Consider the following 17,102-nt stretch of genomic DNA (forward strand, 5'->3'; position numbering starts at 1 on the left):
CCATCAATTGTTGTTTTTGCTTTTGTCACCCAGGGGAACGGGTTTGCCCAGATGTGGGTCCTGTGTTCTCCATGCCACTGAAGTCAAGCTAGCGTGGTTGATCAGGGTTGATACCCTGAAACCAGTCCCAGGATGCTTATTTCTGGTCCAGGTGGGTCCTGGCCTGACAGTTCGGGTTGGACTGTTCCCACGGGGAGCAGGTTCAAGACTGATTTGAATATGTCTGTATTTGAACTAGGGTGGCATGGGGAGCAAATAATTTATAGAGTTAAGCCCAGATCCCTGGGGGAGCAAATAAACAATGAATTTAGGCCCATATCTCTGTACTGGGGAGAATGTTTGACGTTGTTCAGCATTCTGTCCATCAATTGATCTTTTTGCATTTCTTTTAAAGAGGGCTGCTGTTTAGTTTTCATGTAACTGCCATTTGGTGGATGGTGGGAGGGGAGAGGTGAGTCTGCAGTATCTGTTGTCAGATTGGGAAGGGTCGTTGGAAGGTGAGAAGCCATTTGTCGCTCTTCTTGTTCACTGTCAAAGGTGACTGCGGAAAGTCAAGGTGCAGACTAGTCACTCTGCTTTTGTGCTTCTGTTGGGAGTACTTCAACATGGAGACAACCCTGCTGTGAGGAGCGTTACTCGGACAAAGACCTGTGAAGCTCACATTAAAAGGGAACTGACTCAAACTGGTTCTGAAAAGGGAGACTGGAATATACACATACCCTGAGTTAGACAATTGGTTGTTGGTTGACTGGTCAAGCATCAACTGCAATTATTTCAGGGTGAGGCACAGGCCAACCCTAAATTAAACTATGCTTAACCCTCTTGTACACTGGCACAGAGCAGTCAGACTTAACGTTGAGGCAATGTGTAAATATTTCAAACTGTAATAAAGTGGAAACTCCACACAAAAATGATCCAACACCAAGTTAACTCAATAAAACAAGACCAAAACAACAAAATTCCAATCATTCGAACCGGAGACATGCAATTTGAAAGATTTTAGAGAAAAAGGCACCAAAAAGCACACAGCACCAACTGTGGATATCTGGTTGCACAGGACCGAGAAAAGGTCACAAGTTCATGCAGACTGCAATGGAGCACCAGCCGGCTACAGGGACCCAGTTATCACCAGTACTTTAAATCCAAATTTGGGGAGCTTTGCAAGGATCTGCTGTCGAAAAAGTCCTGTAGGTGAAGCGATGTGTTGGTTCCAAGATGCTGCGATGTGAGGGCCTTTGCCGTCTCGAGGATCCCATCTACAGGACTTGTGATGCAGAGTCTGGCATTGGAGAAATGGTGCACAGGTGCAGTGATGCTTCGACTCCGCCGAAACCTCTTACTCTAAGGATTTCACTGATCTCATGTTTAGCCTCAACTTTGTACCTCACATTCATAGCCCCACTCATATTCACGGTCATGCACTAGACCAAAATCTGGGCCCTAAATGTCCCTACAACGCCCCCCACCATCTCTCCCTGCCCTTGGTCGGACCATTCTCTCATTTCCTTTTCCCTTGCACTATCCCCTGAGGCCAAGCCCCCGCTCCCCAAGAACATCTGGATTAGGAAATGGGCAAAGCCGATATGCCGTCCCTCTGCTCGTCCTTGTCCGAGTCCAGCCCTGACCTCTCAGGCCTTGCAGCCCCAGTTCAACTGGAATCCATCAAGAATTGGCTGATTCAATCGGGCGATGAATTCGCTCCCCTGAGGCGGATTACGGTTAAGCGAGCCCATGCAGCCAATAGGTGGTTTCACTCTGACCTTAAGGTGAAAAAACTAGCTGCACGGAAAGCTGAGAGAGCTTGGAGGAGAGCCTATAGTCCTTTACTGAAATCTGCATACCATTCTGCCTTACAGACTTATAAAAAAGGCATCCTTGAGGCGAAGACTGAATACTATTTAGGCAGGATTTTAGCGGCAGAGTCTCAATCCAAAGAGATCTTTGCTGCCGTCCATGAACTGGCAGCATCCGATAGTTACGGCAACAGTCCCTCCCTCTCAACATCTTTGCGACTCGCTAAACGAATTTTTCATTGAGAAGGTCGCACAGATTAAAATCAACATATCACCTCCTTCGTTAACATTTGCTAATCCGTCCCCTCCCCCCTCTACCTCCAAACTGGCTAGCATCCCTTTGCTGACCAAGGACTCACTCCTCCCTCTGCTTCGGCGGGTGAAGTCGGGCTCCCCCTTGGATTTTGGTCCTGCCCATGTCTTAAGAGAGATTTTTTCGGCCTGTCCTACCCCTCCCCTCATGTTTCTTAACGATTCACTAAGCAATGGTGTTGTTCCCCCTTCTCACAAATCAGCAGTCATCATCCCGATCTTAAAAAAAATTGGCGCTGATCCCCTGTCCCCAGCTAATTATCGTCCCATCTCCCTCTTACCCTATTTGGGAAAGGTCTTAGAATCCCACGTTACGTGTACCCTGAGCACTTGTGGAGGCAAATCATTGCCTCTCCTCCTGCCAGGCGGGTTTCCGACCTCTGCACTCCACAGAGAAGGTAGTGATCTCAGTGATGGATGCACTCCGCAAGGGTATTGACACCAACCTTCCGCAAGCCCTTGTTCTCTTGGACCTGTCCGCCGCTTTTGACACGGTGGATCATTCCATTCTTCTCACTCGTGTCAGGGCGGCGGGCATAGATGGCTCTGCCCTCTCCTGGCTCAATTCCTTCCTGTGTGACAGGGCACAGGCTGTTCATCTCTCTGGTTTCACTGCCCCCTCACGAAAGGTGGAGTGCGGCGTCCCTCAGGGCTCTTCCTTATCCCCTCTTCTGTTTAATTTATACATCTATCCCCTTATTTTTTCGTTGCAGCAGCTCGAGGTCACGGTGTTTAATTACGCCGATGACCTCCAGCTTATCTTTAACCTCTCTCACTCCCCCTCCTCTGTTCAGAATTTTCAAGCCGTTATGTTATTCATCCAAGATTGAATGAACTGCAACCACCTTAAACTCAACCCTGACAAGACAGAGCTGGTCCTGACAGGAGGTGGTTGCAGTCCCTGGTCCCCCTCGTTTTGGCCCCTTTCACTTGTTGTCCCCCCCTCCCGGTTTCCAAAGTTAAAACCCTTGGGATCTTTCTCAACTCCCAACTATCTGTAAACCCCCAGGTCAGTTCGGTGGTTTCCTCTTGTTTTTTTTCCCTCCGGATAATTAGGAAGATATCCCGCTTCTTCTCCCTCCCGGCACTGAAAATAATTGTGATGGCAATGGTGCTCTCGCGCCTTGATTATGGGAACATAATCTATAATGGCGCACCGGCCTATGCCATACACCGCTTGCAGCTAGTGCAAAATCAGGCTGCCCGCCTGATCCATGGGTTGCCCAAATTCCATCGAGTCACCCCACTGCTGAAATCATTGCACTGGCTACCTGTGAGGGAGCGGGCTTTATTTAAATTAGGCTGCCTCACCTTTCAGGCCAAGATGGGCACTGCCCCCGAGTTTATATGCTCAGCCATCAAACCTTACCTGCCGGGCAGAGAACTCCGCTCTTCCCACATGGCACTCCTGGCCACACCTCGCTTTAAGAAAAAGAAAGCAGGCGGGGCGAAATTTGCGGTCCTTGCACCTGTCTTTTGGAACTCCTTTCCTATGACACTAAGATCCACAACCTCCTATTTGGAGTTCCGGAAGAATCTGAAAACCTTCCTTTTTTCCAGAGCTTTTGCTGCCTAGCCTGTCTATTCTGCTGTTGCTGCTAGTAGTAGCTCCCATAGCGCCATGAAACCGCTGGGTATAAGCGCGCTCAATAAATGCTTTTAAATTCAAAATTCAAATTCAAATGCTTCTGTTCCGAGGAGCTGTGATGCAGAGTCCGTAGTCTAGGCTGCTGTTGACTACGAATGTGAGGACCTGCACCCAGGATGCATTGTGCAGAAACAGTTGTGATGAGCTGCAATGCAGGTCTTTGAGCTGGTCTAATCCAATGCAGCAGCGATGTCAGTTCTGCTCGGTTTTACGCATCATGGGAGATGCGTTGTTTCTGCTGAGTCCACAGAGGCTGGCCGAGCACCGGAAGCGCACTTCAATGGGTCCAGGACTGGGTGGCAGCACTTGGCAGGATAGACTCCCAGATGGCAGACTCTAGATGCAAGGTTGTTCGAAGCCTGTGTTTCCCTTAGGCTTCAGATCAGGAGACCAGCCAACTAGCCCTTGAGTTGTTCTGTGTTCAAGAGATACAGTTCCAGTCCTTCTCATCCAGGCAAGGAGGCAGCAAGTCCGCACAACAGGGCCGTACGACAGAACAGCAGAGTGCCAGTCTTTTCATTAGCACAGCAGTCCTTCTTCCTGACAGAGTATCCACAGGTCCGGAAGTGTACTGAAGAGTTGGTGTCCAAGGTCAAGTATTTATACCCAGAGGCAGTGTACAAGTGACTTGCCTTCCTGTCCCTGGCTCCAGATTGGGGAGAGGATGTTGCCTAATGGCTAGGCCGGTCGTCTCAAATCTGGTTAACCGGTTTTGAGTTTTGGCAATGACGCTCAACATCCTGTGATTCTGGGCAAATCACTTAATCTCCCAGTGCCTAACAAAAATGAATGTGTCATCATGTAACAAAACTGGTGCTCATGTAAAGCGCTCTGATACCCAATTTCGGGTCAAGTTCGTGCGGTATAAAACTTTGTGGAAAAAAACAAATAACTGGGTATGCAGCCATTTTTGTGGGTACAGGACACAGACTATTCAAGTGTAAGTGGGACTAGACCAAGCTCCTCCTCTCATCCTTCCAGTGATGGTCCATCCAGTCACACCTAAGCTCCTCGTTGTGTGTGGTTATCTAAGAAGAATGCACCAAACCGAACTGTCAAGTATACAGTCATGCAACCCAGAGACTGACTGCTGGCACCTAATGGCAAAGGCAGGAAAAAGGCAACTTTCTAAAAGTGTAATTTCAAAATTGTAAATTAAATTAAAATCCGACTTCACCATAAGTTTTTTTCATTACAATTCCAAAGACATCAAACACTTAGCTGATTACCAGTCCTCTTTCCAATCCATATGTAAATGGGAGATCAAAATATATACAGTAAGCTCATAAAAAAAAGCTTTGCTTGATCCCTTTGTGGATATTGATCACTGTCCAAGCCTATTTCAATAGTGAGTAATAACTCTTTGTCAACCTACCTGGAAGAATGGGTGCTGCTTGGGGAGCCGGCTAGAGCTGTGGGGACCTTGGGGCTACCCCCTTAGCCCCAACAAAACCTCCTGTGGTGATGTCCCGGATGGACACCAGCACACCTACTGATTAAAACTGCTGGCTCCCACCAGCAACGTATGGTTCCTGGTGAGGAACCAGCTGGGACCTCGGTGTTCCTTGGGGCTCCCCCAGCAGCCGCCAACATAAAAAACCAGCATTTGCAATGCAATAGGTCTCTCATATTTAAAGTTTGAGCTATTGGCATTGCTAGTAATAATGCAACCAATGGCTCAAACGTTCAGTGTTGTTTTAAGATGTTCAGAGAATTCCAGAGGCAACGTTTGGTACAAGCAAGGCCTAGTATGAGCTGGATTCCTCTCCATCCTTCGACAGCTCTCGGAAGGGATGCTGCAGGCCATTCAAAGTATCATAAGCAATGCGCTGGGAGGAGCAGACTGGAGGGCCGTGGCTCACTGCGCCCTGGACATTTATTTAAAATTGAGTTGGTCCAAAAAGTGACCGTACGGAACATGGCCATTGCAGCAGAGCAGAGTTCATTAAGTCAACAAACATCAAACAACGGACGAGAACCTCTTGACACAAATATTCCCTATAATACCCATCAAGAAACATGTTGGCTCCGACTAACCAGCTTTGGATGAGTAGGGATGTCCTCCTAACAGACTCTCTTGAACACATGCCTGACAGTGTGAGCTGTGTCCTCACTTCCTAGGTTTGATGTACTAAAATGCTTTGGTGCAATGGCACACGGTGAAGGCCGGACACTTGCCATCTCTCAAGGCGAGCCTTATATCGTCTCTGACCAGGCAGAACACACATGATCTATCATTTATTTATTCATATTTACTGCACTGCTTTACATGGCGAGCTACTTTCAGTCTCCAGGCCTCCCTTCCATTATCGACCAGTGTCTGTAGAGGCAAGATCATTAGTCGCTGCACAAACAAGAGCATTGATCCAACAGGTGGGCCCAGCCGGGGCTCGCGCACCCCTTCGTTTAGGAACTTGATGTGATGTGCAAATGCCTGTCCTGCAGCAGGGCTGCGCGGCCTCGCTTGTAATCACGGATAAGCATTGCAGATCTCCTACATACCCTGTCCTCGTAAAGGGACCGGCGGCGTGCGCTGTTGCAGCCCTCTCGTGATTCATGTCATCAGAGCGCGCTTCCCTGCACAGCGATCGCCCCAGATGTCATTGCTGGCTGTGCCAGGGTTTGCCTACTCTACTTACAGCTCTAACAAGCCCAGACCGCTCAATCATTTCCACTCCCCCAGGATACTCCTTCACCACAGAGGAGCGGGGATGAGGGAGCACGGCAGCGAGGCGAACGTGCGCTGCTGCGCGTAACAGACACCAATGGGAAGTGGGAGGAGCAAAGGGTGGACATGTGCCTGCCTTTGCCCAATTGCGTGCTGTATTTTTTTAAAACATGCACGCTAAAGCCAATTGCAGCCGACGAAAGCAGAAGCACACGCACAAGCGTGTGGTCAGCTTTCAGAACCCCCTACTTGAGGTCTTGCGCTGTGCGGACAGTGCTGCGCACTGCAAAGCTTGGCGCAAGACCTAAAAAGGGGGTAGGTTCCCCCCCGGTTTATACACCGGGGTACCCAAAACAACTGAAAGTAGGAAGAAAAAAATGTAGGAAGAATAAAGGAGCAGCAGGAGCCGCTCGTTTATTATTCACTGAGCCTTGCAAGGAGTGCCTTCATAAGGCCTTGCAAGGGCTTTTTACATATATATTATTTGGAACCAGATGGTGCCTATAGAAGGGGCAGGAAAACCACCAATTCCTTTTTTTATGTGTGTAGGGGGGGAGGGGGGGCTGCAGGGAGTGCAGCAGCCCCCCAGCAACATAAAAAGAAAAATCCATGATTCCAGTAGAACTTGCCATATTTTTTAAGGCACTCTGAGCTTGAGTGGTATTCTTTTCAGCTGGAGTGCTGGCCCCCCTTGTGGGGCGGTGTTCTATGGCTGCACTTTGACTTGAGAAATGTTTTTGGGGGGTTTTGGTTTGTTGAGTTTTTCAGAGTAATATAGATTACACATCCATCTGACATATGGGACTGCGATACATAGGAACAGGATTCCCTTGAAGGGGAACCTGCCACCATCAACCCACATATTAAAGCTCATGGAAAAAATTGAAAAGAAACAATGCAACTCCAGCGTCATCATGCGACCTCAGCGGGTGGAAAGTACAGCAATAACAATGATCATTACATTTTCTATATGTGGTATAGAGGGTGAGTGGGAAGGAGTGAGGAGTAAGTCGCAACCATGAAAAGGAGAGGTGAAAATACACACCCAACCATCTATGTGCAAAACTTACAATCTTTACAATGGCGTTGTAGCTCATGCGCCATCGACTAAAGCATCTCCTACTGGGTTCCTCTGATCAAGAACAGGCAGAGGGGTAGAGCATGGGTCCTGAGGACTGGTCAGGGGTCGGCTGGGTCACTGTCAGCATGGACAAGTTGTCATCCCTCCCTTCAGTACACTATCTTCAGATTTGTCCACCCCGTCAATCTCCTGATAATGCAGTTTCATAATCATACTGCCCCAGATTAAAAGGTCCTTCTCGGGGGGCGTGGCCAAGATGGCGGACTGAACGGACGTCTGTTCGCGAGGCTCCCCGGCCCTGTACCCCGTTCGCCCCTAATTACCACGTACAGATCCCCCTTACCAGCGAGCATCTTCCTGCTACTGCCCGGTGAGGCTATCGCCCGGGTTTTCCTGACAGCGCCAGCCAACACCCAGAAGTTATTGCCCCGCGTCTTGGATTCGAGACCTCCGGATATCGTTTGTGATCCGGCTTTTGTCCTGAACCCAAATGCCTCACAGTCCAGCTTACCGATGACGAGTTCCATGCCGCCCCCCTATTTGCTTTCGGCAGCGTAAACTTCTCTATCATCAGATTGCATCTTCTCAACCTACAATCTGAGACTGTTCCATTATCAGCCCCCCTACTTTATCAGTATCCAGATGCGGCAGCTCCCTTGACATCCTTTTCAGTGCCCCCACTTGAATGGAAGACTCTTCCTTGTAAAACCCTGCCTGAATCGATTGGCCAGATCATTACGACTGACCTGTTTCCCTCCAGTCTATCCGTGTGATCGTTTCCTTGTACACACCCGGAATTCTTGCTACCTATCCTTACGACTCCCCTGAAAGGACCCTGTCTCTAAGACTCTCTACCTCCGCCTACATCAGCCAGTGTGTTCCCCTCCCCAGTCACCTCTGCCAGCCCTGACGAAGGTGCCCTACACCGAAACGCGCGTTTGCGTTATTACGGCGTTTACCATCAGGAACGGCAACCATACTCCATCTTTTCGCCTTCCCTAAACTGTACCCGCGTCCATGCAACCATTACTCCATCTTTTGTCTGTTGCAGGCCAAACTTGACCCACATGTATGAAGTGACAGAATGCGTTAGAGTATGAATGATTTTCTAGATATGAGCGTCTGTTGAGCCCCCTGTCCTATTCCCTGGAGTGAGTGGAACACTGTATTTTCGTTTTTATACCTCCCTATGAATGTTTTCCCGTCTATGATATGATGATCAAGCACCAATGATTTTATGAATTTTTGTACTTAATATTCTTTGACTATTCTTGCAAATGTGACTAATTGCACTGAACTAAATTAAATAACGACAATAAAAAAAAAAAAAAAAAATTTCTATAAGACTGTGGTGTATTTGCCTCTTTGGCCCTGGGTATTCATTGAATTTTGCTCCCCCTTAATCTCAACGGATCCCACCTGGGACCACTATTCATCATTCCCGGCAGGGTGATTTTTTCTATTTTTGATTGTGTTTTCCCCTTCGTTCCTGCCTACATCTTTTATTAGCCTTGTGGAACCCCCTTCTATTCCTTATCGCCCCGGTTTTGACCCGCATTGGCTGTCCTGGAACGGCGGGGACCGTCGCTACGCCTGGGCGCCTGCAGCCCGCCCGAGGCCCTGCCATGCTGCTGCCCGGGGGATAGAGGACTGGGCACGCTTATCTGGCGGTGGCACCCTGCTGGGAACCCGAGGCGGAGGCTGAGCTGGGATCGGTACAGTTGGCGGACGAGGGGGCTCTGAGACCCGGCCGGCTCCGGGACCCGCGGGGGCCTAGCGGAGCCGACTGAAGCGGAGACGGGGGAGCTCCTATGCGACAGGCGGCAAGCCGCGAAAATAGAGATCCTGGGCCCGCCCGGAGCCGGGCGAGGTGCGCGCACACAAGCGCCTGAAGGTGGTGGTTGGCCCACCAGAGGAATCTCCAAAAGCGGATACCTGGGCGGGGCAGTGCGGCGCTTTCCCCTGCGGTGAGCTGCCGGCAGGAGACATACAGCTCGGAACTGAGATCGGCCCTGGGGAAGCGTGAAAATCGAGGCCCATGCTTCGGGGCCTATTGCACGGAAGAAACTGACCGGAGCTCGGCAGCACGTCCGGTGACCCTGGGGATCTGGCTGAGCCCTGCGTTGCCCCTTTGCCGGCCTGCTTCCTGCGCATAAGAGGTGAGGAGGAGGGACAGCTGCCAAGAGGAGGTCGCGCTTTCTCTCTGCACGAGTGGCCCCGGGAGGGGAGGGGGGGGGAGAGACTGCCACCGCTTTCCGCCTACCACGGGTGCCTCCTGCCATAATCTGATATACGTTCTGCCGCGGGGAGTGGCTTAGCCGGGGCGTCTACATCGGGGCCGCCGCCCCATAAACTGGGTGCGTGGGCAGGACGGAGGTGTGGGCCCAGCAGCTCGCCCCGCAACGCGAAGCCTGAGTGACATCTCTGTGTGCATTGAGGGCCTTATCTATTGCAGCTCATCCCCCGCTGGCCTTGCCGGACCCCCGTTTGCCTACTGGGCCTCCCGGGGACTGTCTGGCCCTTTGACCTGCCTTTGGGAACCAGGGACAACAGCGACATGTCTAACCCAGGCCGTAGGGGGGGCCGCACTATCCCCGAACTGCTCACCAAAAGCACAGCAAAAGGGGAGAAGCCTCCACCACCCCCCTCGCCTACAGCGACAGCCGGCGCCCCTGCAAGCGACAATGGGGGGGCCCCTATCACGAAAGCCTTTTTGGAGTCCCTGTTTAACACCCTGAGCGACGACTTCCAGGCGCTGAAGCAAGACCTGGCGAGCGAACAGTGCGAGATACGGAGAGACATGGACAGCCTGGGGGAGAGAGTGGTGGCGGTGGAGGAGGCGGACCAGGCCCGAAGTGAAGAGGTGGAAATGCTAAGGCAGGAAGAGCTTCACCTCCGGGAGCAGCAAGTGGACCTCCAATCGCACACAGAGGACCTCGAAAATCGCTCCCAGAGGAATAACATCCACGTCCGGGGCGTACCACTGAACTCCGAAGGGAACAGTGTTACTTGCTATTTACAAGGCCTCTTCAGGGAGATCCTTAATGAATCGGCGGACTTTGAGGTTCGCATTGACCGCGCGCACAGAGTGGGCCCAGCAAGGCGCGCGCCTGCTCCCCCGCCTGACATCCTGTCCTTTCTCCAGGACTTTCCACTAAAAGAACGCATCCTCGCTGAGGCACTCCAGAAACAACCCCTCCGCTTCCAAGGTCACCCGGTGGCCCTGTTCCAGGACCTTTGGGCCATCACGCTTCAAAAGCGAAGGGCTTTCCGGGTAGTCACGACCTTCCTCCGGGATAAAGAAGTGCCACATTCTTGGGGCCACCCGTTCAGACTGATCTTCAAGTGGCAAGGGGCCCCCCACCAAATGCACTCACTCCGGGACACTTGCACCTTGTTAGGCATCGAACCTACAGAGGAGAACTTCCCGGGAGAATCTTTGCCGCAGCGCTCGCAAGACGGACCCCTACACTCATCGTGCAACGGATGGCAGCGAGTACGGAGACGTCGCACTCCTAAGGCAGACCTTAAACCTGATCTGGCAACTATGACTCTGGAGCAAGAGGCAGCCGTCCAGGAGGTGGTCAAAGACACGTCGAGCCCGCACTGAGGCGTTGGAGTTGGGGGATTTGTCTTCATAGTCTTGCTTATGCGGGCGGGGGGAGGGGCAGGGGGGGGCGTAGGGGCTGCCACTGCTACACTTTCCCATACTTTGAACTTCCACGGGTCTGGACTCCGTTCGGATAGACCTGGGACTATGGTTTGTCTTTGGGGTTACTCAGTTGGGGTTGGGACGGGGGAGGGGGGAAGGTTATGGTTTGTGGTTGGGGATTTCAAGCTGGGGTCCAGGAGGGGGGACAGGGGTCCGAGAGAGGATGGTTGGGGTTGAGGGGGGAGGGGCTGCGGGTGGGAACCAGTGTGCTGAGGCGTTTTATAGTGTCGGTTTGCTCATTACATCTCCATCTGACACAATGGCGAGATTGCGCCTACATGGCATCCTATTCACCTGACCTTTTATGACCGCTTCCAGTTTGATTGTACTGACCCTTAACGTGAAGGGATTGAACAATCCTGTTAAGCGGAGAGCTGTGATCTCCTATCTGGAGAACTCTAGGGCCGAGATTTGTTTATTACAGGAAACTCACCTTTTGCCCAAAGACTGGCACAGGATGCGCTCCCGGGCCTTTCCCCAGCAGTTCTTTTCTTCTCTCCCAGCAAAGAGAGCAGGGGTGGCCATTCTGGTGTCTAGATGCTTCCAGGGAAAGGTGGGTGACAAAGCAGGGGAGGTCAAAGGTCGTCTTTTAGCTTACACTTTTCTACTAGGAGATCAACGCACGACTATTTGCTCCATCTACGCTCCAAACACAGGGCAGGAGGCTTTTTTAACAGGTGCAGTTGCGGAATCACTTCAGTCTTCTAATTCCCTCTTGCTTATAGGGGGGGATCTTAACCTGGTCATGGACACAAACAAGGACGGGTCTGGGCATCGATCGTTATGGGGATACAGGCGCTATTACAGCCGCCGGTACGGAGTGGTTACAAGAGAGGGATCTGGTGGATCTCTGGAGGGCCAAACATCCTAACACGACACATTTCACCTTCTACTCCCACGTGCACCACACCTACGCCAGGTTAGATAACTATTTAGGCTCCTCTGAGCTGCTCGCGTCCCTCAGCGAGATTTGCATTACGCCGGCAGCCCTCTCGGATCATGCTGCGGTGGAGCTGTCGCTCAAGATCCCCAAGTCCACCCGACCCCTGGGTCGCGACGGCTGCGCGAAACCCTTCTGCAGCGACTGGATGTCACTAAGCAGCTCCATAAATGTATCACTGAGTATCTAGCTTTCAATGATAATTCAGAGACGTCGGTCTCGGCCCTGTGGGGCGCCTTGAAGTCTGTGGCCTGAGGTGAACTCATCACGATAGCCGCAGCAGAAGCCAAGATCCGGAAGGCAAAAAGGTAAGACCTCACCGCCCGGGTTTCTGAGCTGGAGAGGGTTCATAGCCGCACCTGCGCTCCGCGGGTCTGGAGACAATTGAAGGCTGCTAGGGCCCAGTTGGCTAGCCTGGATACTGACAGGGCGGAATTTGCCGCTCTCCGTCTTAGTCATACATATTACGTTGGGGGCAACAAAACGGGCCGCTTACTTGCTAGTGCCCTAAAAGCTCAAATCTAACGAACAAAGATCTCCGGCTTCACGGACGACTCAGGCGCAGCCCTCACTGAAGAGACACAGGTGGCGGAGGCGTTTCGGACTTTCTATGCCTCTTTATACAGGGCTGACACGGTATCACCTGCAGACGTCGATACCTACCTGAACTCGGCGGAGATCACCGCGCTGTCTCAGGCCGACGCGGATGCCTTGGATGCCACCATCCGCCTGGATGAGGTGCTAGCTGCTATATCCCGTCTCCGCCCGCTCAATTCCCCGGGACCAGACAGCTTCTCGGACGGTTTTTATAAAATCTTCAGTCCGCTGCTAGCTCCTGTTTTCACCCAGCTCTTCAATTCCTTTGAAGGTCCGAGCTCCATTCCCCCGGATATGCTGGCGGCCGAGATAGTAGTCCTACCCAAACCGGGTAAGAAAACCACGCACTGCTCTGCGTTCCGCCCTATCTTCTTACTCAACCTGGACTTGAAGCTATTCACGGGCATCTTAGCTGCGCGCCTTGGCCCTTGCATGCCTGGGATCCTAGAGCCCGACCAGTCGGGCTTTGTCCCAAATCGCCAATGTAGCGATAACACCAAGCGGCTACTCCATTTGGTCGACAAAGCCCACTTTCAGGACTCGGATTCTGCACTATTGGCCATCGACGCTGAAAAAGCGTTCGTCCGAGTCGACTGGACCTATTTACAGCGCGTCCTGACGTGCTTCCGGGTGGGAGATCGCTTTCAGTCCTGGATCGCATGCTGTTACCACCGTCCTCAGGCACGGTTCCGCTTGGGCGGCATCCGATCACGCCCTTTTGAGATCCAGCGCGGCACGAGGCAGGGGTGCCCTCTCTCGCCCCTCTTGTTCGCCCTGTATGTGGAACCACTTACGCAAAAGATCCGGGACAACCCCGACATCCAGGGCATCACATTCGGCCAAGAACCTCACACGGTAGGCCTCTATGCCGATGATATATTAGCCGCTCTCGATCGCCCGGAATGCTCTATACCCGCCTTTCTGGGGGAGTTGGTGTCTTTTGGAGCTCTCTCTGGCTTCAAAATTAACAGGGAGAAATCCCTGATATTGCCTTTGGGGAAAAACGCCCACCCACACGGGTCTACGCCAGCATACGGAGGCGGCTTACAGCTGACCGCACAACTCCCATACCTGGGGATTACCCTCACCTCCTCAACGGACTCGACAATAGCCATCAACTATAAAGCCCTCACTTCCCAGATCCGGACAGATCTTACGCGATGGTCCAAGCAACCCCTCTCCCTACGGGGACGTGTCGCGGCAGTGAAGATGTCGGCTTTACCCAAAATCTTATACATTTTTCAAACCTTTCTGATCCTGCCCCCGGCTGGCGTCATTGCGGACCTTCAATCTGCTTTCCACCACTTCATCTGGGAAGGGAAGCGGTCGCGCTTAAACAAAAAGCTAGCGCACCGGAGTGTGGACGAGGGGGGTCTTGGTGTCCCCAACCTTCTGCAATATTTCCAGGCCTCCCAACTTCGTTACCTGGTGGAGTGGTATAGGCCTGAATCCGAGAAGCGGTGGCTATTTCAGGATAGGGCGATGGCCCAGACATCCCTGTGGAAGGTCCCATTCCTCCACCGGCGACATAGGCCGCGATACCTCTTAAGATCTCCCATCACTCGCACTGTCCTGCGAGTTTGGGACGCGGTTGCCGTTAAAAGAGCCTTGACGACTTTCCCCTCTCCGCTCACCCCCATCCTGGACAACCCGGAGTTCCCGCCTGGCACTGACCCACATGCCTTCCTGCAATGGCGCGGTACCATCTGCCGTTCCGCCGGCCACTTTTTCGATTTACGGGGGTTTCTCCCCCTCTTGGACATAGTACAGGGCTATGACGTAGTGGATCCACACTTGTTCCAGTACTTCCAACTCCGGCATTGGCTTACAAGTCCATCCTGCGCCCCCCTAGTTGGTCGACAGATGACGGCCTTTGAGAAATGGCTGGTGACAAAAGACTTGGATAGGCATCTTATCTCAGACCTCTATAAAATGCTCATGCCCCCGGCCACCCCAGGCAAAACTGCGGGCCAGAAGCGCTGGGAAATCTGAACTCGGCAGGGTATTGTCACCCAGGGAGTGGAGCTATATATACCACAGGGCCTCCCACACCACACGCAACACTGCAGGTAGGGAAACGGCCGTAAAATTAGCTACGTACTGGCACCTCACTCCGGTCAGGCTCAACAAGGGGAACCCAACTCGTAGCGCATTGTGCTGGAAAGGTTGTGGAGAGCGGGGCACCTTGACCCACCTCCTCTGGGACTGTTGTGAACTGCGGGACTACTGGAAAGCGGTCCTGGACGACATTGACTCCACCTATGATACTGAAATTCCACGCTTTCCTACATACACCATTCTGGGCCTACCTAACGCACTTACTTTTCCCCTGAAATCTCTCCGGGGTTGCCAGATGGGGATTGCCATGCAGGCGGCCACGCAACATGTCCTGTCACTCTGGGGTTCAACAACCAGGCCTACTCATACAGGGTGGCTACATAAACTTTGGTTCACCTTGGGGATGGAACGCATCCAGGCTACACTCACACACACCACAGCAGCATTTCAGAAAGTCTGGCTACCGCTTTTATCCCTCTTGTCTAAAGAATTCCATGAGATCACTTGCCCCAGATACCTCCGTATTCTGCGACTTACTGAGGCTATGCATGACCCTCCATGAACACATGTCTCGCTGCAGTATTCTCGATCTGAGCGCTACGACGATTCTTTTCATATGTACGGCACACTGGTTGGGGTGGTGGGGGGGCGGGGGGAGGGGGTGGGTTCCAGGTTTTGGCTTCCACTGTTTTGTTTTCTTACGACACCTACCATCTGCTGCCCTGGCATTCCATATCGGTCCTGGCATACGTACATTGCATACTGTTCGCTTTCTAGAGAAGACGTGCATGTCTGTCTCGCTCACTTTATATGCCTGATGCTTTCTTATTGTGTTGTGATGCCTGCTTTTGCTCTCAAAATCAATAAAACACATTTGAAATTAAAATGTCCTTCTCCGCATTATCATCTGTACGGACCCTCCAGAGTCTACATTCCACAGCCACTGTCCACTCCAGAAGATCTGATATCCATTTGATCTAGGTCAGAGGAGTGAGGCTTGCCCAGTGGATAGCTATACACCTCTGGGCTAGTACTAACTCCAATTGGGCACATTTTTACAGTTTTTTCCCCCTTTTTGGTGAGAGGCAACAACTCCAACAGACCGTAACGTATCATAAGAACAACTTTCCCATGTGTCACTCTGTGCACCTCACATAGTTCCGCATCCCAGAATGGGCGTAGAAGGGGACAATTACATGTGACATGGCTGCTATCAGCTGAAATTGCATTACAGTGGGTATATCCTGCTGGTCGCTCCGGGTAGACCTTTTGCAGGTGTTGCGGTGTGGGGTAATGTATAATAAAATTGCTATCCACCTCGCATACCTGAGTTAGGGCCCTCTCCATTCAGTGTCTGTGAGCAATGTTTCCAAATCCACATCACAAGGAGCATGCTGTGTAACTAAGTTAACCTTTCTGTGGGAATTCAGGGCCGTGTTCAACCGAGATATAATACTCTTTGTGGACCCAGCGTCCAGTATCGCCTGTAATACCCAGGATTCTCCCATATCCTCCAGGAACATCCTCCAGATATCTTGAACCGTGTGCCAAATACTGGTGTACTGTAGAAGTTGGTCCTCTAAACCAAAATGCGTACCCATTTCTTCCCCAGACCAGAAGATTCTGTTCAAGAAGAGATTTCCTGCTTTCTTCCAGCCTCTAGTCAACCACATCAACGAAGTCCTATATATGCACAAAATGGTGTAACCATAGGGCGCCCGGCACATTACCTGTTTGACTGTCCTTTCCCATGCCAATGGCACCTGTTCGACCAAAAATGGGGTACCTGTCTGAAGCGCACCGCAACACATAAGTAATCTAGGTATAGCAGCCAGCTCCACGGTGCCCGTGAGGAGTTTCTTTTCGCAGTTGAAACCTTCGTCACACAACAAAGTGGTGTATTGTGACAGGCCAGCCAGATAGTACAATTTAAAGTATGGAAGGCCATTACCTCCTGAACTGGGGTCTAATTTTAGGATCTCAAGGCGAACTCTGCTTCTCTTACCTGCCCATGCAAGTGTTACCAGTAGGCTAGCTATATTCTGAAATTGCGAGGGCGGTAAATCGCAAAAGTAGTTCTGCAGGGCGTATCAACAACTGGGCAAGAAGATCTTTTTTTTTTTTTTTACAATACTACCCTGCCCATAACCATCAGCATAGTTCAAAATTGTACTGAGGCATTGAGCCCAGCCATCACTCTGCCCTTATTCAAATCATATTGCCGTTGTTGATCATGAGCTATCTGAATTCCCAAATACCGAAACCTCACAGTTTCCCATTGCAGTCTTACTGG

General features: G+C 51.5%; 1 protein-coding gene across 1 annotated transcript in view; it reads left to right on the forward strand.

The window, feature by feature from the left end:
- The window catches only part of GBE1 (1,4-alpha-glucan branching enzyme 1), a 686,238-nt gene that overhangs the window by 13,824 nt on the left and 655,312 nt on the right, over nt 1-17,102 (forward strand). The gene's annotated exons all lie outside the window — the stretch shown is intronic.

This window comes from Lissotriton helveticus, chromosome 8 (assembly GCF_964261635.1).
Source record: "Lissotriton helveticus chromosome 8, aLisHel1.1, whole genome shotgun sequence".
In the NCBI taxonomy this organism is placed as follows: domain Eukaryota; kingdom Metazoa; phylum Chordata; class Amphibia; order Caudata; family Salamandridae; genus Lissotriton; species Lissotriton helveticus.